At 43.8% G+C, this 19,568-nt stretch overlaps 1 long non-coding RNA gene across 1 annotated transcript; it reads right to left on the bottom strand.

Moving 5' to 3' along the window:
* Positions 1-10,795: 10,795 nt before the first annotated feature.
* Positions 10,796-18,573, bottom strand: LOC142587314 (uncharacterized). Its single transcript, XR_012829459.1, has 3 exons — positions 18,356-18,573; positions 14,995-15,147; positions 10,796-10,908 (listed from the first exon to the last, which is right to left on the bottom strand). It is a non-coding gene; the product is annotated as an uncharacterized LOC142587314 (long non-coding RNA).
* Between the last annotated feature and the right edge of the window lie 995 nt (positions 18,574-19,568).

The following is a 19,568-nucleotide window of genomic DNA, read 5'->3' as shown; positions in this document are numbered from 1 at the left end:
AAAGGTGCCCACTGTGTGTGAGGCCAGAGTTTATGTGAAGATAAAATTTTTGAGAAAAATTATATAAATTTTGCAGTTGATATTGTTGTTTTATTAATGCTGCTCTTGCTTTAGTTATCCTTTTTTTTAGTTACCATATGTGTTAAATGTCACAGCATTTGATATTATAGCATTGACATATATCAGTGGGTGGGGGGTCCTCATCTGGATAGTTCATTTCTAATGCTTACACTTTGCATGGCTTGTTCGCGTTGCCAACACCTGCTGTATTACTTTTCAATTAAAACCTTCACAATTGTTTTTCGCACAAAAATAAAACAAGCAGTCTAAAAATGTTCCTTTGTCTCATGCAATATAGCGCCCCTCTCACCTAAAGCTGTATGTTCTCGAGACACAAGTAAACAGCTACATGTTAGCTGCAAAACCTCTTAAATTTGCAACAATATCGAATATATTGAGACAAAAAAATATCTTGGTGAACATATTGCTGCAGATGCTGACCAGCACATGAGTAGTGCTTCTTTTATTACAAACATTTAATCACATTGCAGAGAGTGTGTACCACTTAAATCACAATCATTTTATTGAGATATTTTTGTGTCATTTGCATGTGGGAGAAGCAGGAAATAGTAAGCTGACTCTGCCTTAAAGCAAACATATGCATGAGAGAGCGCTTAAAGCATTACTTGTTCAAACCGAGGCTTTGGTGTCTAGACTTCACGACGAAGAGAGTAAAATGTGAGGTCACTTACCCTGTATTCTGAAACCATCTATGACTGGAAGCTTCATTCCACTGAGCTGAGCGCGGTGCCACCCCTAGACTGAAGACGACGCTGTGTTTCACAGTAATTGACATGAAGTTTAATTAAAGCTAAGCAACCGCCTCTGTCAAGGAGCGGGGCTGCTGTGCATTTGAATCCAGGTGGAGTGTTGAGTGGAGAATACGGGAGTTAGTCATCTATACCTATCCTCGAGCCTCTTAAGAGATTTCCTACAACATTTAAGCTCAGCCTTTCTGTTTTTTCTTACAGCATGGTTATTACAGGTGGTACAAAACATTCCATTGTACAGTTTATATAATTCTTTGGGAAAACATCCATCATCTCACTAAACAGGAATAGGCTCAATAGGTTCACTGGTATCATCTATAGTGTTTCCATCCAAGACCTGTTGCTATTACAAGGCATTGCAGACATTCAGTGACGTAGCCAGAAATTTATTTCAGGGAAGGATTCTCCACTGGCCACTACCACTCCCCCATCACCTCTCTCTCTCGCACTATATAAATGTGTGGAGGGTTTTACATCACACCAAGACAAACTCCTAGCACTCCCCGGACAGGAATGCTTTAGCAATGAGGATGCACATTTTTACGTTGCCAAAACAACTTTGCTTAACTTCTGACAAAAGTTTGTCATTGCTAAGGCATGCAGCCACTACGCCTAAAATTATGCTATCATCCTGGTGCTGTTTTTAAAAATGACTATATTAAAAATAACATTTTGTTTACAAATTGATGTATTTATATAATGTATATTATGACCTTGTTGGTACATTACTTAGGAAAGCGAGCTGTGCTAAAAACATGACAGTGCTCTGTCTTGTGTCTTCTTGTTTGCAGCCCAGACTTGTTACAGCCCAAGTAACAGTGGAGGTCAGCGTTATTTTCTTACCAGATTTGCTAGTGAGTGGTTCAGCCATGGCTGTGTATGGAAGAGAGCGGGCACTATTTTGCAAGTCGCCTATTACTTAATTGCAGGCATTATGGGCATGCTTCCCTGACACCTGCCTATCTTAAAGACTGCAGAGCAGCAAGCACAGCACATGCTATGGCAGGGTAGGTGAATCTCGGCTAAGGCAACTGGCCACGGCTATCTGGTGTAGAGCGATGGAGCAGTGATGAGACAATCCCCCTATGTTCCATAATTTTTCACTTCATTCTTGATGCCCTTAATGCGCGTCACCAGCCTAGCCCCCTTACCGTATCCATCTCCCCACTCCCTGGAGCTCTCTGAAACTCTTTTCAGTTAATCACTGTCCTACTTTTCAACATTCACGGGGTTGTTGAATGACACAGCATTCTCTAACATGCCTATATTTATGTTTCTGTGTGGACATCGAAGCCATTTACCTAGCTCCCCTAGTTTGTTGTGACGGCTTCTTAGCTTCCCTGGTCCAGCACCCCATCCTTGATATAAATTGCTGCGCGCAAATCAGCATTCTGTAGGCCTTTCTTTCTTGTCCCAATTTCTCTCCATTTTTTCATTCTTAGCAGTGTGTACAAACTAGCCTGAGAGCAAGCTCTTCTGAAGTTTATTAACATAATGAAAGTCAGAGTCAATTGAAAGTAAAAGAAGAAAAAGAAAAAGGTGGGGGGAGTGTTTTTTATGAGTTTTCTAAACAAGCGAGTTGTTATATAAGTAAGTTGTATAATAGCAAGCACCAAGTATGAAAGAATAAAAAACGCATTTGCACTTCTCGTCTGACGAAATTTACTGTGCTTTTACAGAAATGAAAATCATTGAAAAGGAAGTTAGTGTTTACGTTGAGATACGAGCACGTAATCTGTAAGCCTCGTAAGCTTATGTCAAGTAAAACAACATGAAATCCTGAGAGATTGAGCTTCTTAAGTACACGTGTTATAATAGGAACACCAACCTTCTTCAGGGTGATAAAAGCACTGTAGATCAAGGTTCTCCACGTAGTGGAAACATTGTTAAATCTGTTAAGATGTGAATGTGGGCAAGTTGGTAACAAATTTCTAACTTTCTAAAGCACATTACTGTCCTCATCGAACTAATAACTATAGTTTCTTGTACATGTGTCTTGATCACATTCAGCACAACATTATGCATTTTTATCTTTCTTTAATACATTCTGTAGCCCCTCAATGGATTCAAGATGCTAGAAACCTATGTTGAACTACAAAGTGCTTGCCATTAGAAAAGACAAGAAGTCAGTTCCTGTGTTAGAAATATTAATTAGTTAGAGAAAGGCTAAAATTTAGTATGAACATTAGCCATGTCTTGAAGTTTTCATCCTACTCATTTTACAGTTGAAGCTAGCTTGCTTCTCAGGTTACTTGTGCTTAGAATTAAAGCACAACAAACAGATGAATGGCTTGCCGAAGCGTTATTCACAGAAAGTGGTCACTTTTCTCACTCTCACCGTAGTGTTTGGGCTATTGCTGGTACTGTTGGCCGCATAGCAGCCAGTGCAGTGCCACTGAGTGTCGTGTGCCGATGTGCCAGTTTTTCTTAGCATGTGGACACTTCTCCCACGAGTTTCTTCGATGTTGTCTTGACGAGGGCCGAACAGTGAATGAGCCAGTTCATCTTGAAATTTTATAATTGGCGTAGAGCTTCCTTCAAGCATGCCACGAATGTTCCACGCATTTATGATGGCACTTCCAACAAGCAACTCAACAGCTACCTTTCTGTACCACTTGAGTCCTTTTCTAAAGCAGTTGTGGTATAACGTCATTTGGTCACTATAGTCGACGCCCTTTTTTGCTGCATTGTAATCGAGACGGGCCTGATGTTTCATGATTGGTGCGCCGTCCCTTGTTTTCTTCCCACTGTCCACCAAAGTTGCTTCATATTTGGCGACAGGTGTGAGTATCAGAACAGGCCTCTTGTCCATCCACTTCAGTGCCTTCACTCCATTTTTGGACTGAAGTCCGGTAACACTGCCATTTGCAACCTTTACTTCAGTGAGATCTTTTGGCAGCCCTTTCCTCACTGAGCGAACTGTGCCACGAATGAAAGTGTCTTCCTTTAGAAGGCGAAGAGTGAGCGGCAAGCTCATGTAGAAGTTGTCTACGTACAGCGGGCACGCGACTTCCTTGTAATTTTGCAGGAGTTTCAAGCATACATCTTCGGCATGTCCGATGCCAACTGTTCAGTCACACTTTCCGGCATATACATCAACCTTTAGCCTGTAACCGTCTTTGGTACATGCCTTGAACAGCCTGACTCTGTAAGAACGAAAGTCTGCCACGCCATGGCACTATTGTTTCATCTATCACAACCTCCTTTCCCGGCTCAAGCACAGTGGCAAATATTTTGGTTCAATTTCTCTACCAGAGGATGAATCTTAAAGACATGATCCTGCAACTCTGCAACCAGTTAATTGTCCGCAAAATGCCGGAACCTCAAAAGTAGGGAAAAGGCGGTCACGGCTCATATTTTGACGAATGAGTTCAACACCATAGAGGTTACTTTTTGCCCAGTAGTGACTCAGATAGGAAGATGGACGAGATTAATACAAATTGGTATTCCAACAAATGCTTTCGTTTGTTGGAGATTGGTTTCCATCCAATTTTTCAACTTTGATTTAGATTTGGGAGTAGGAAGACAGAGGAGACCAATACAAATCAGTATTCGAATAAATGCTTTCATTTCTTTGGCATTGGTTTGAGTCCAATTTTCAACCGTGATTTAGATTTAGGAGTAGTTGACTTCAACACTTGTTGTGTGAACCTGTTTGTTTCATTGACCACATTTGCCAAATGTCATCCGTAATAAACAGTGAACATAAAGATGGGGCATAACGGCTAGATGGCAACTGAATGATAGTGGGCGGCCTAGATTGTGGTGTCACACTAGGCGAAGTGGTTGTTGCCGGTGTCCATTTCTCTAGACATGGGCTGAGAGAAATGAGAGCATCGTATCCTGAATCATTCACCTCAGAATCATCAGTCAGGTCTCGCTCTCCATTCGACATGCTGGCTGAGGTCTGTGATGGTTCGTAAACACTATCTTTCTCACTGATTTCACTGTCTGTCCACTGCTGAACATCTGACACTGAAGCACTTGACTCATCCGCTGGTGATCGCGAAGTTGCTGATGCATTCTTCTGGCCCAAAACGAAGTTTATTTGTTTCCTCTGCATTGTGCTTTTTTTTGCATCCATAAGGGGCATGAGGATCTATCTATGAGACACGCTGAAAAGTTTGGGAGTAGCAAGAAAAATGCAGGTACTTATTCCAACGGCACGTATTTCAAGAACTGCGGCGAAAAGTTTGCAAGAAACCCAACTGAGAAATGTGCCGCCACTCCACTCTCCGAAACAAACATGCCACCCCATGTCCAGTGCAGTAAAAAGATATATTAGTTGCTATTTCAAACCTCAGATGGCAACACAAGAGCGAGAATTCTTGCGTGTGGGTCACTGGTGAGTCACGCCGCACACAGCATAAAAACGTTTTCATTGAGTGCATCGTGGATTGCCAGTGGGTCATAGCATTTAACATCAGACAAGTAGCCTACTGGCTATCTATAACCTCACACAACAAAAATCGTACCTCTGAGTTCTAGTGTCATAATGTTATCGCAGCAGCAAGCAGATGAATGCCCGTAACTTTGCTGCTGCATAGGAGCACAGGCTGTGCTGTGATGGCACTCAGAGTAACACGTGAGTTAGATTCAAGGCAGCATCAGTTATTTGTTGAATCTGTTGCTTCAGTGGACTAATTAAAGTTTAGAGAAATAATGAAAAATACAACCCGAATGTCTGGGTGTTTTGTTTTACTTCGCACTGTAGCAAGAGAGATGAATTTCCGTTTCGTCTCCTTTTTCCGACGTTTGCACTCGCGCAGAGAACGAAACTATACGTCATTGTCTACTGTGTTCCAGCATTGCGATCATGCTCTTTCATCCTCTCGCGTTTGCCTCAGTGCTGGGGCACTGACTTATAGCGCTAATCACGTGTTCTCGTGTAGAGTGCGCATTATCGTCGGCTACAGGAAACGAGACAACAGCAAGAGCTCGCGCGACACCGTCACCGGAAGTGTGCCGGTGACGGTGAAAAAAAGAAGATGGCAGGGTATACCCGCCGCGCGACCCCTCGGCTCCGGTATGGGAGAACGCAGTGAAGGAAATTTGCTTACACAGGCGAAACGGGGAAAGTCGAGAGAGTGTTTATATAGGCGGCGACGTTCGCCTCCTGAAATCATGTGTTCGCGGCACTTCAATCATTCTCTCTCTGCTGTTAATGAACCAATTTGAAAAATGCTTGCGGTAGAACACTTCTTAGAGGGCACGTAACAACTTTCAGCGTATAATCAAAATTTGTTATGTAGCCTGTGAGGGGCCCTTTGAAACAAACTCGGTAAAAATCGGGTGTACCGTGGGATGTTGTTACAGCTGCGTCGAGCTTCACAGCCCTCTACACAAGTATTGCTGTGAAGCCTGTGGCAGAAATAGAGTTTTATTAAATCAAAGGACTGCATAGAGCGCGCTCTCGTGTTGTGCTACGTGAATTAAATCATTCGTTTCCTGCCTGCACAAACGTTTGCATCTCGAGTGGATTTCGAGCACACCGTATAATAATGTGCAGTTCCGTCGTGCTTCGCAGCACTATACACAAGCACTGCCGTAAAGCTAGTGGCAAAAGTACGATGTCATGAAACCAGATCAATGCATATACCACGCTCTTTTGGTGCGCTGCGTGAATGGAAACATTGCTTGCCTGCCTGCACAAACGTTTGCATCTCGAGTTAATATCAAACAAACCATATAATATGTGCAGTTTTGTCGAGCGCTTCACCGCACTGCATGCAAGCATTGCCGTAAAGCCTGTAGTATAAATAGGGTTTCATGAAGTCAAATTAATGCGCAAACCTCGCACTTGTGGTGTACAATGTAATCAAATAATTCGTTGCCATGTCTCCGCAGTAGTTGGACACGTTGATTTGTGTGAGCATATAGGTTCATGTGCCCCATCTACCTCTGTGATGAGAAAATAAGCAAGAATATCAGCTGCTATGTGTCTATGCATATGCTTTTTATTACAAGGTGTAGGAGCAGTACATCTTACTGCATGAGTAAACCATTCATGGAAACAGTACGTTCCTTGAACATTGTAGCTATTTAATAGCCTAGGAAGCGCGCTATATTGGAAGTTGCAATTTTTTTTTCTGTTCGCAAAATTCAATAACTCGATGCTTTTTCTAAAAGCAAAAAATTATAAATTTCGCAATGATACGTATGCTGCGTCAGTAAGTAGGCAGCACATAATTAGGCTAACCCAGAGGAATATCTGCAGGTAGGGATTTATACAAATGTACAAAGTATTTTTAAAAAATGTTTTCTCAAATGTTTTCAGTGTGGAGTAAGGAGTTGCATATGCGTCCAGCGCTGATTTCCAGCGCTTAATTTTTGTTGAACCTTGATGTAACAAAGACCTAACACTCAGCAATCTACTTTGTTACATCAAAATTTTTTTTACAATGGAACACTGCATTCTACTATACGTGCCGCTCATACGCCCCAAAATTTTGGCCCCTCTAAGGAAGTCACTGTTTTAAGTCACTGTTCTCTAAGTTTCGTCAGAAACTTAGATAACGCTACTTCCAACACTCGTGAAACCAGCAGCCACGTCGGCTTGCCGCCTTTACACCGGCCGCAAATTACTTAAAAAAATGTGGCACGCGCGGGCCGTGTATATGCACTCTGCTGCGCGCGGACAGCCATATGCACGGGCACGGCCGGGCAAGAGACGTCGCGCGCTCTCCTACCCTAGCGCGCGCTTGATCACGGGACGTGGACAGCGCGCATAAAGCTGCCATCCTTCTCGGCTCACCCTCGCACCCTTTCATTCGCAATTACCCCCAGCATGTGGGATGGAACGGGGCACTGTAATTTTTGTCACACTTAGACTTTAAACCAAACATCAGGGCGATGGCGAAAATTCGCTTGGGGTGTCCAAAAATTGCTATCGCAAAAATACACTATGGAGAAAGGTATTATGGAAATTATCTGTGGATGGGTCGAAACCCCTTAATTTCCCAAACACGCACCCATCCACCGGAACGCTGCACATATGGATCCCGCGCGGCACGCTGCATCATTAAGGCGTATCGTTCTTCTCTAGCTCTATGATCATTTCTGCAGTAGTCACTTGGCGAGAAGCTTAATTTCCAACCTATGCGCAAGTGTCGTACCTGAATTTCGAAAGTACACGGACCATATATATGTTGGCAAAATAATCGGAACTCCCTATCTAGACTCGCCAAAATTTTACTTAGCTGCTCACTTGAACTCATAAGAATATACTACTCAGCCGAGCTCACTCGGGCTCAAACTCGCCAAAATACTGCTCAGCTGGGCTCACTCAGACTCATGGGATGATCTGAGGGAGTTGACTCATCAGTGAGTTTGCCAGCGTATGATGTGTGCTGAACCACAAACCTGGCTTTCTTGAATAAAAACAGTTGGTCGCTGCAGCATATGGGTGCACACAAGTGTAATTCAGAGAGTGCGGCATTGTAAAGGCTGCCACAGTTACCATGCCATGCTGCAGCTCATTTCAATCATGTCAAATGCAATACCCCTGCCAGCTTTTAGTCAGTCTATCAAATGTGATTGCTATTTATCTCATCACAACACCTCATTATCCTGCCTAAGGCTTTGGGTGAATTTTCCTTGGCATCCATTTTGTTACTCTAACAGGTTACCAGTTATCTGTTGCCTATACGAAATTTGAAGTTGTGCACATATCATGTGAACTCCATGCCAAACTCGTAGTACTGCATGCATTTTTGCAGTTAGGTCTAGAGTTACAGAATCGCATGTGGGAGTTACTTTAGTTAGCAACTGTAGCTTTGAAACAAACATGTGCATGAGAGGGTGCTTAAGTGTTACCTGTCAAGACTGGGAGCACCAAGGCAACTTGTGCAGTAAAGGCATGGGCAGTACGAGCCCACAAATATTACTAAGTGTGGCTGAGGTGATGCGTCCAGACTTCACTATGAAGAGAGCCAAATAAAAGGTTGCCTATCCATCATACCTATTCTGGAGCCTTTTCTTGAGCTTTTCTAAAACATTAAGCTCAGCGTGTACACTTTATCACAGCATAATTATTACATGTGATATAAAACATTGTATTGTGCAGTTTCTCCAACTCTTCGTGAAGGCATCTATCCATAGATTAAACAGGAATAGGCTCAATGTTGACATATCTCCACAGTAGCATCTCCAGGACCTCGTACTGTCACAATGCATAACAGACATTATTTAAGTGAACTCCAAAAGTGAAGCTCTTTGTTAACATTGGCTAAAATTGTATTTTTATATAGCAAAGTGATCATGCATAAATCTGTATGTCATGGCACAACACTTCGTTTCTCACGGACTTTAGTTTACAATTGTTTTCAAGTTCAGGAAAATTGTGCAGTGGGCTAGTTGGTTCGACATACTTAACACTGTTGTGCGGAGTGACGAAGGGACAGGACTTGAGCGAGAAAACAACACACGACACCTGAGCACAAACTATCAACTGGTGATTATCACAAGACAATGATTCTGCTGAAAAGTAGGAACCAAAGGAAAAGAGAAGTCGTGGAAGCATAAAACCTCAAGGTGGACCCACAGGGCTCATATGTCAGCCCGCCGTCTATTTCACTCAGCAATAAAGAGATTAGCATAATCGCTGACAATAGAGGGTGTAGGTAGACCGGGAAGAGGACTCCTGTGCATGCGTGTAGGCTTTATGTACACTTCACTTGCAGAAAAAAAAACCAGTTCATAGTTTGCGCTCAGGTGTCGTGTGTTGTTTTCTCGCTCAAATCCTGACCCTTCATCGCTCTGCGCAACAGTGTTAAGTTTTCAGGTTGTTCGCTATGTGATGTAGGAAGGGTAAAATTGATGGGAAATCCCAATATTCTCGGGCATATCGCGAAAAATATGGCCCAAGTCAAGTGTCATTTTAAGCTCCACTGTCCCCTTTTATAGGGCAAATAGTAATAGTTTGAATTCTATGGACGCTGGTTGCTTTTTCTGACTTAACCTAGGCGGTGCTCAGCTCTCAGTTGAAAGGAACAGGTAAACAGGAGGACTTGCCACATAAGTAGGAGGTAGCACTCCAGACTTAAGCTTAATATACTGCGTGCTTCCACAGCCCTAGGGGGCTAGTCTGTAAGTGTTGACTAAGTGGACTGTCCATTCCAGTACACGCTGAATGAATAGAGCACAAGAGCCCACGGTGACAATTGCTGCTTGCTCTACCAACTTAGAGCGCTACCTAATCAGTGTGTGCTGAAATAGTCCACTTAGTGGATCCTTACAGAATCCTTCCCTAGACTGATGTTTCTGTTGGTAGGTTGCAAGTATTGCACTTTCTTTCCTTTCATGTGGGCAGTTCCCACATATGGATGTAATTTAACATATTGTATTCGTATTGCCTTTGGTCTATAAATTTCTAATTCATGCTTATAACCAGGCCTACCAGCTCTTGTCCTGCATATTTATATAGCCTTCTCATTTCTGCATCAACACTGCACATCTTTATAGCAAATTGGAGTCATTCTCCATTATACCCTCAAGCACTTGAAGTAGACACTGCCATAACCCCAAGGAAGGGGGGACAGTAACGCAAAAACCTTATTGGGCTTGTAGTGCTGCTGAAGGATGCACACATACCATTTATGCTAAAATTCTCAGCAGACATTCCAAAGTTTGTACGAGTTCGACTTTAGCTGGCTAAACTGAATGATTCATATTGAAGGCAATTCTTGCAACACTTGGTCAAACTGAATGAAACTGGACAGCACAATTAGCTGTGTTCATCTACCATTTATACCACTGCTGCCCCAAGCATTTTGCCTGTTTCTTTGCCTTTCGTTTCTGTACTATCAAGTTCAAGTACACATGTACTTTATCACTGTACAAGTAAAACGGCTTCAAGGCTTTTCCTGGGCATTCAACAGTCACTATTTATTCCTATAAACCTTCCTGCATGTGAAGGCAAAAGAAACTTAATAATTCATGCTGGAAGTATAACAAGACAGTTATTTGCACAGAAAATGTTTATTTTGAGCACCGAGGTTCTTGCTGATGTAGATATGGTGCTGGCTCCCTCCTTGCCCGAAGCATGTGCTTGCTGTACACAGCACCAGATGATGGCTTCCTAGGTCAAAAGATCAAATTGAAATAAGAGGCATTTTGTTTAGCTCCTGCAAGAGAAAGCAGGATTGAGACATTAACATGTATAAAAAATACTTGCCTAAAGAAAAATTAATACACAAGCAAATTCACTAAAGAGGTTCATTTTCAAGAGCAAAAGTATGGTTACGATGAAAATGACAAGGAAGCTTCACTGCTCATTGAGGTTTCGGTTCAGTAGTTGTTGAGCCACGAGGGTTAGCATGCTACATCTTGCATATTATGTTTTGTAGAACAATATTGCACTTTGAACAATGTAGTGCCTATTTAAATGAACTGACAAGGAACGCTGAAACTTCAGGCTAGTTTGGTCTGCACAAGTTATGATACAGACACTGCACTGCATTCATTTAGTGTTTTTGTCACTGATCTCATGCACAAAGTTCATTCACACCTATCCTACACGAAATGCAGTTACTTCTTTGAAGCTTCATCTAGGCCTTGAATTTGCTGCATGCTTATGTCTAAGGGAGTTTGTTTGGTTCCTGTTAATGTAGTACATCTAAGCAACTGCTATCAAATGCCCATAGTGTTCCCTTGCATGTACAAAACATTTTTGGCCCTTTCAATGCACAATACTCATTACATTTGACACTTGGGGCTCGTGCAAGGCGCCATTTAGTATTATATGCTTGTCCACATCTGATAATACCTTCATAGCTGGGTCACTCCCATGCTAAATGCCTTGGTTATTACTGTGACCATCTCACACTTTTCCTTTAGAATCTTGTTGTCCACTTTTAAGGAAGCATCCCACGACACAATGTCTCCATCCTAGTGGTGCTATGGAGTTAACTTATGTGCTAGTTGTAGCAGATGATGTCAACTGAAGACCACTGAAGATAAAACTCTCTGCGAGAATTCCTTTTGCACAACAAATGCAAACAATACAGAATAGTCAAAATGTAGTTATCTGGCAAGACTGGCTGCATCCATCATCTTTGTTTGATGCAATTCTAAGGTGGCTCTATGTTACAAGACGCTTGGCGATTATTGCCATGTGACTGTTCGGGACTCTATAAAACACAAGAATTGCCTTACTCCGGCCTTTCTCTTTGTGCAGCGGCCAACGTTATTATTCGTCCAATCGCACCGTGTACTGTTCGTGTGTCCATAGACTAAATTCTTCACCACATTGCTTTTGCGGTATTTCGTGAGTGACCCATGAACTCATCTTGGGGTGGGACTTCTTATCTTTGGCGTTTGCTTCTATGTCTTGTCGTCAGCGCCTCACACAACTGGATGCCACTGGCAGTTCTCTTCCTAACCTCGAAGAACGCATTTGTCTCGTCACCTCTTCCGATTACGTTCTTTGGCCACCTAGAGAAGAGATTATAGGTGTCAACTCCTGTAACATTGTGGATGGCGGCATATTCATTCTACCCTATGACCATACCCTATCTCGAGCAATTCTGATTACCCCTGGCCTTATTCGCTTCTCTGAGGGGTCTGCATTGCTTACTGTAATAAACCAAATCGAACCCCAACTGTTGCCTCGTGGATCAACTGTCACTTGAGCTGTTGACACTCATGTCGTTGCAATTGTCACGAAGACAGCTCAGTGTGTTCTTGCGTCTATTACTGTGCGCTGAACAAAATCGTGCGCAAAGATGTTTACCCCGTGTCACGGATGGATGATGCACTAGATTCACTCCACGGTGCTGAATATATTTCTAGCCTTGACTTTAGACCAAGCTACTGGCAAATACCGACTTCCAAATCCGACAAAGCAAAAACGACGTTTGCTACCCCTGATGGGCTCTACGAGTTCAGTGCGATGCCTTCTGGTCTCTGCAATGTGCCTGCCACATTCGAACGCATGATCGATAAGTCTTGTGTGGCTTGAAATGGAAAACCTGTCTGTGCTATCTCGACGACATTGTGTTTTCAACCATGTTCTCACAACATTTGCAACATCTTGATGAAGTCCTTGCCTGTCTTGCAAATGCTGGTTTGCAGCTCAGCACACGCACACACACACACGCACACACACACACAAATGCAGTTTGGCCAGCAAGGCCGTCAAAGTTCTGGGGCACATAGTCTTCAAAGAAGGTATTCGACCGGACCCCGAGAAGCTTACTGCCATCCTCGAATTTTGTGTCCACTGCGTCAAAAAGACATGCACAGTTTTCCTGGACTTGCTTCTTCCGGCACTTCATATGCAACTTCGCTACGTTTACGTCCCCGCTCCATCAACTCCTCGCCAGTAATGCACCCTTTGTTTCGTCTGACGAATGTGAACATGCTTTCCTGCTTTTGCAACATGCCTTGACGTCAGACCCAGTACTGTGCCACTTTGATCCGACCACGCCCACCATCTTTCACACCGATGCTAGCAGTCAGTCTCGGTGCCATTCTACTGCAATGTGACAACACATTCCGCGAACGAGTAATTGCTTATGCTAGTCGCGCACTAACCAGTGCAGAAAATTACTACACCATAACCAAGCAGGAGTGCCTTGCTGTTGGGCAGTGCAAAAATTTCACCCATGTCTTCATGGCCGCCATTTCACAGTCGTTACCGACCATAACACACTGTGCTGGCTTTCATCGCTAAAGAATTTATCAGGTCACCTGGGTTGCTGTGTGCTTCACCTACAGGAGTACGATTTCAATGTCACCTACAGGGCTGCAAAGAAGCATCAAGACACCAATGCTCTCTCTTGCTACCCTCTGCCGAATCATGACGATTCACCATAACCTCTCCGTGATTGTGTACGTCCCGAGTCCTCTTCATCGGCTTTACCCATTGTAACCCTCGAATGGCTAAGACACGACAGCCCATCTGTCCTTGTGTCCCACTAACGCGTCGACCCATACTGCTGAACTATTCTCCAACGCATGGAAGATTCTTCGTCGCCTCCAAATGCCAGACTTCGTCGACAACTTAATCAATTCAAGCTGCACAATGGGGTTTTACATCGCAACATTTATCAGATCGATGGCAACAAATGGGTCCCGGTCATACCATGTTCTGTGCAATGTGAGGTGCTTGAAGCCTTTCACGATCATGCGACGACTGGTCATCTAGGCTACTACAAGACTTACAACAGAATATGAAGTCGCTGCTCCTGGCCTGGCCCATCTTCAGCCGTTGCGAAGTATGTTGCACCCTGCGTTCATTGTCAAAGCAAACCCAACAGCTCCTTCTGGCTCTTTACAACCTCTGCCTTGTCCCGCTTCGCCTTTTGAAGTAGTTGGAATAGACTTGTACGGTCCTCTTCCCATGACCTTACATGAAAATTGTTAGATTGCAACGGCCATAGACCAACACGCTATGCGGAGACAGCATCTCTACCATCCGGGACTGCTGCTGAAATCGCCGATTTTTTCCACACAACATTATCTTACACTGCAGCGCTCCGCGCATTCTCCTCAGTGACCGCAGCAGTCTTCCTCTTTTCTATCCTTACCGAAGTTCTGTGCGCCTCTAACACAATTTGCAAGACGACTTCCAGTTACCATCCGCAGACCAAAAAGGTTGACGGAGTGTTTTCACCATACCCTCTCTGACATGATTGCGATGTACGTACATCCACCCTGGCCACACGAACGGGGACGCAATCCTGCCGTTCATGACATTCGCCTTTAACATGGCTACGCAACGTACTACTGGCTTTTAACATTTTTTCTTCATCTAGGGCTGTTCACCAAGTTTCATTCTTGATGTATCATTCCTTTCGACTCCTGTACCCCCATCAGTTCCTTTCTTGGAACAGTTTGTGTCTCGCCTCGCAGAGTGCAGACGCCTCGCCCCGCTTAACACCGGCGTCTCCCAGGACGCTCGCAAGTTTCGTTACGACTGGACCCACTGTGCTGTGACTTTTTCTCCTGGTGACGAAGTTCTTTGGACTCCTGTGTGCATTCCTGGCTTATGCAAAAAATTTCTCGTGTTTTATTCGACTTTCCACGGTCATTCAGCAGACATCACCTGTCAATTACCATGTCTCGCTTGTTAGAACGCCACCCGATTCCCGTTGCTGTGGCACAGAGATAGTGCATGTCTCCCGCTTAAAAGCAAATACTTGACGCATTTTATAGTACTTACGCGCTGCCAGGCGGCCGCTTCCACAGCGAGAGAGAATTAGCATGGGCACAACACATGCCTGACTTTCAACTTCATCATCTGCACATCTTTTCCATCTGCATATATCATCACCAGCAGCACAGTTTAATCCTCGAGGTAGTAGTCCGAGCTTGGCTGGAATAAAGCAGTTCCTTACGATACATATATATATATATATATATATATATATATATATATATATATATATATATATATATATATATATATATATATTTCTTGCACTTCAAGAAACTTCGCTTGACCTCGAAGACTTGAGCACTGAAGTGATAGCGCTAAGTATATACAAGACCTCATAGTAGGAGACAGTTCAATTTCACAGCCTGAGTCCTCTTGCTGGTGTAATCTTCCTTCGTGTAATTGTCGCATACTTGGCTATCACTAACACTGCTTCGCCTTTCTGCAAAACTGCAGCCTCTCTTATTTTTCTGCCAGTCCGAGCATAAGTGCTGCCGCACATGACTGCTGTTGATTCTGATTTCGAGTGAATCTGGCTTGGCCTCATTACGGTTACTGAGTGAATTATAGAGAGAGAGAAATAGAAGAGAGGAAAGGCAGAGAGGTTAACCAGACGCATGTCCGTTTTTCTACCCTGCACTGGGGAAAGGGGTATAGGGATGAAGAGAGAGAGTATTCCACAGCTATCATGCACTAAGATTAAAAAAAAACAGTTCCGTTACTCGAAGAAAACCTAGTGCATATTGTTTCCAGTAAAGTGGAGTAGTAGCCAGTAATTCTTTCGTTACTGAGATTTAATTTGGTAATTACAATTATCTAACTCGAGAAGTACTCTCATAATTTTCAAAGTGTCAATGAGGCATTTGTTGGCATCCCAAAATGACATCTAACTGCAGTGTTTTCAGCCACATACTAATTGCGTACAATTTTACCGACGGGAAAATAACCTCACGAACTATGAAAAACACCATGTGAGTGAACTCTCACCCGCATCATAAAGCAGCGCCCTCAAATAAGCTGACTGAAAGTAATTGCATTGCCTATCGCAAACCCGAAGAGACAGCGCACCACCTTGATAATGGTACGGAAGGAGCCCCAACAGCAGGTTTCGCAGCTTCGCAGCTACTCCTTTCTCTCTACGTCACACTTATTATCTCTCTCTCAAGGCCGACTGATAAATGATAACAAAAGCACCTTGATAACGCAGCCAAAGTGCAGCTCTGACCACACACGAAATGTGAAGAGCAATGTAATAGGCACAGAATGTTTCAAAATCCAGACTTTGCTCGCACCGCATCGAAAGAGTGCGGGCGAAGTTATATTTCACACCAGAATTATATTTCACACCAGAAACTTGCTTCGGACCAAAGCCAATATAAAGTGAGCGTCTTATTTTTCATGAAAGTGTATACGTGCTGCAAAAACAGGTTCGTGTCAACAAATAAAAGCGAAATAAACACACTGGAAAGCGACCAACTTGTAGAGAAAAGGCAAAACCAATGAGTTCACGAAATTAAATATACCGCTTCTATGAGCCGAACTGGCAATCAGAATGTCGGCACACACACACACACCGACAAAAAGAACTGTGTGCTCTCACTATCTAATTATTCGTAAGCCCCGTTGAACATCAGCCTCGAGGACGTGTTCAAATAGGTCTCCTTTTGCAGCTACGCAGTACTGTCTATTTTATCACACCTTTAGTGGCTTTCTTGATGACCGATGCCGGAATTCTATGGCAGACATCCATTATCTTTACCTTGAACTAATCTGACATCCGTCTAATCTGACGTCCGGCACAATCTTTCACATAACCCCAAAGAAAGAAACTTAACGGAGAGAGGTCAGGTGACCTAGCCGGCCTATTTACAGGCTCATGCCTTCCAATCTATTTGAAAAGTAGCACCCAACCAGTTTCGTGCTCGGCTGCTGCTGCATGCAGGTGGCCCATCTTGCTGATACAGCAGAAGTGGAAGATGTGACAGCGGGACTTTGCTGAGAAACTCATCAACCACTCCTTCAAGGATATCGTTCACATAACGCTGTCCAGTCAGTGCGTGATTGAAGATGGTACTGATTATTGCACTGGCGTAAATTCCAAACCACACATTGAGCAACCACTGGTACTGGCGCCGATTGCGCTGTACTTAATGTAGATTGGAGTCCCTCCAATAGTGTGCGTGAATGACAATGAATGTATATATGATGGCACCTACACTGTTCTTTTGCGCAAACTCATCATGCCACAGGTTCTTAGTGTCAAGATGTAAAACTTACCAGACCCAGCTTGTCAGTTAACAATATACACTATAGAATTAACGTCTAAGGTTATCACTAAGAGGAGTGCTAAAACCCCTTAATGCTTACATTAGGACCAGAATTCACAAGTGGCTATAATATCAACGTGTAAGCGCTCAGAGGGTTCCTGAAGCACTGTTGAGCACATGGACATAACTTCCAGCCGGGATATACACGTGCGATGGGAGACAATGTCACACTCTTAAAATTCACTCGTTACAAAGCAACACACAACACCCTTTCTCACAAAACCTTATAACACTAGTAAAATTTGTTGGCCACGTTTCGATTTATCCTACTTTGAAGCAAGCACATAAAGAGAACATCCCAGTCTTCATCCACGATTAAATCACCAGTATTAAATGGACCCACCATAAGGGTTATTTGGCAACAGCATGTGTATGTCCATGCTTGTATCGTTTATTGATTGTCCCGCTCTAGTAGAATGGACGACCACGCAGCCTGATCATGTACTTTGAAATGAAGCTTCTTTCTAGAAAATCACAAATACCGACCGCATACACAACCTTTGTCACATCTGCACAGAGCACTCGAGCGTTACGCTGCGGAGAAAGGTTACCAGAGAATGGCTGTTGACAGCGCAGCGATATTGCTATGTAAAGGCTCATATTACTATGTAAACGAACGCTGTTTCCCGCGCGTGCAATGACGCCGCAAAGCACTCATTTAGCGACTTCATTCACTACCGCCCTTAGTCGGCGGATGGCAGAGCTGAACCATGTGTCAGGAATGTGCGTTTACATTGCGAGATAAATGATGAATACTCTTTATTTTCTCTAAACAAGTGCGCGCAAATGGCGCACTTGGGTCATCTGCCATTTACACATTCTGCCGTGTAGCAGCACCGTAACCAGGTAATGTTACGTTTAAGTGATTGTGAAAAAGGCTCTTACCAGTACACTATAGCACTGGCTGATCGGTGCGGCGGTCCGCGGGATGCGTCACAAGGAAAACAAGCTGGTAAGGAACCTGGAAATGAAGTATCAGGCAGCCGAAAGCGTAGGTTTGCATAGTAGAGGCACATCGAATGGGAAAGTTAAGTACTTACGATAGCTTACGCTAGCACAAGCCCCAAAAAATAAACTATCCACATCTTTGTCCAGTTGTTTGAGCGTAGCTCACCTTTGAGCTTGCCATTCTGCCGCCAAAAACCAAAGACGGATGTGACATCACGGACGCGAAAAACAAAGAATGAATGCGACATCCCGGACGTGACGTTTGGGTGAACCTAACGCCTGCGTTCCGTCGACCGGGTGAACGCAGACACTTTCCTACCCCCGAATGCAGAGATCTAGCTTGGATCAGGCTTGGACTTGACTTGATGAAGTCGACCCGAAGCAAGAGGCGGACTTCAAAACGCCCAAGTCGGCTTTCGCGTTTCATAGACACTCAAGATGACTTGCTTCGTCAAGTCAAGACTGTGCTTCAATGCAAAAGCAGGTTGCTCGTCTGTGTTCGAGGTTAACAATAAATTTATTAGCGTAAGGCACGTTGTACAGCAAAAAAGTATGTATCTTTCCAAATTTCTACCAGGGCATAAATGCTGAAGTATAGTTTGCGTAAATTTATTCCATCTTGCTACGTCCGGATTGATGGATGGATGGCGGCTATACCCTTTGTAACGGGCGGCGGCTGGCGCCACCTAGCCTTTTTCTCCCCCTCCTATTTTATTATTATTTTTTTCCTCTCTTTATATACTCTTTTCCTTAACCTAGTTTTCCCTCCCCTCCTCCCCCCAAAATAACTATCTAAAACTGTAGAGGAAACATTATCTCCCCGATTTATGGTATTATCTATCCCTTGACTTCCTCCACCAATCCTCTAGCCTCCCCTTCGTTACTGCCACTCTTTTTTCGTCTATTTGCCCTCGTTCCCCTGGAAAACCCAATGCCCTTTCCATATCTGCCACTGTTCCCTCTGCCAGAGTCGGGCGAAGGTCTGTGCATCTCAGCACTATATGCTCAGTGGTCTCCATTTCGGCCCCGCAAGCTGTGCACCGAAGGTCCACGTCTTCTAATTTACCCTGTCTGTTTTCGTTCTCAAAACCCCCGTCCTAGCTTCGAATAATACACTCTAAGAACAGTTTACACCCTTTGGCTTGCCCCTTCTGCCACACAAAAATAATCGTCATCTGCCTTGATGCGTTTCCTTTCTTTATCGCTGCAAGCCCGGAACTTTCCAGTGACGAACGGCACGCGCGTTATCAGAAGGGGCACTCCAAAGGGTGTAAACTGTTCTATGCTGATAACGCGCGTGCCATT

The sequence above is a fragment of the Dermacentor variabilis genome, chromosome 7 (assembly GCF_050947875.1).
Source record: "Dermacentor variabilis isolate Ectoservices chromosome 7, ASM5094787v1, whole genome shotgun sequence".
Taxonomy (NCBI): domain Eukaryota; kingdom Metazoa; phylum Arthropoda; class Arachnida; order Ixodida; family Ixodidae; genus Dermacentor; species Dermacentor variabilis.
This window is presented reverse-complemented; position numbering and strand designations above follow the sequence as displayed.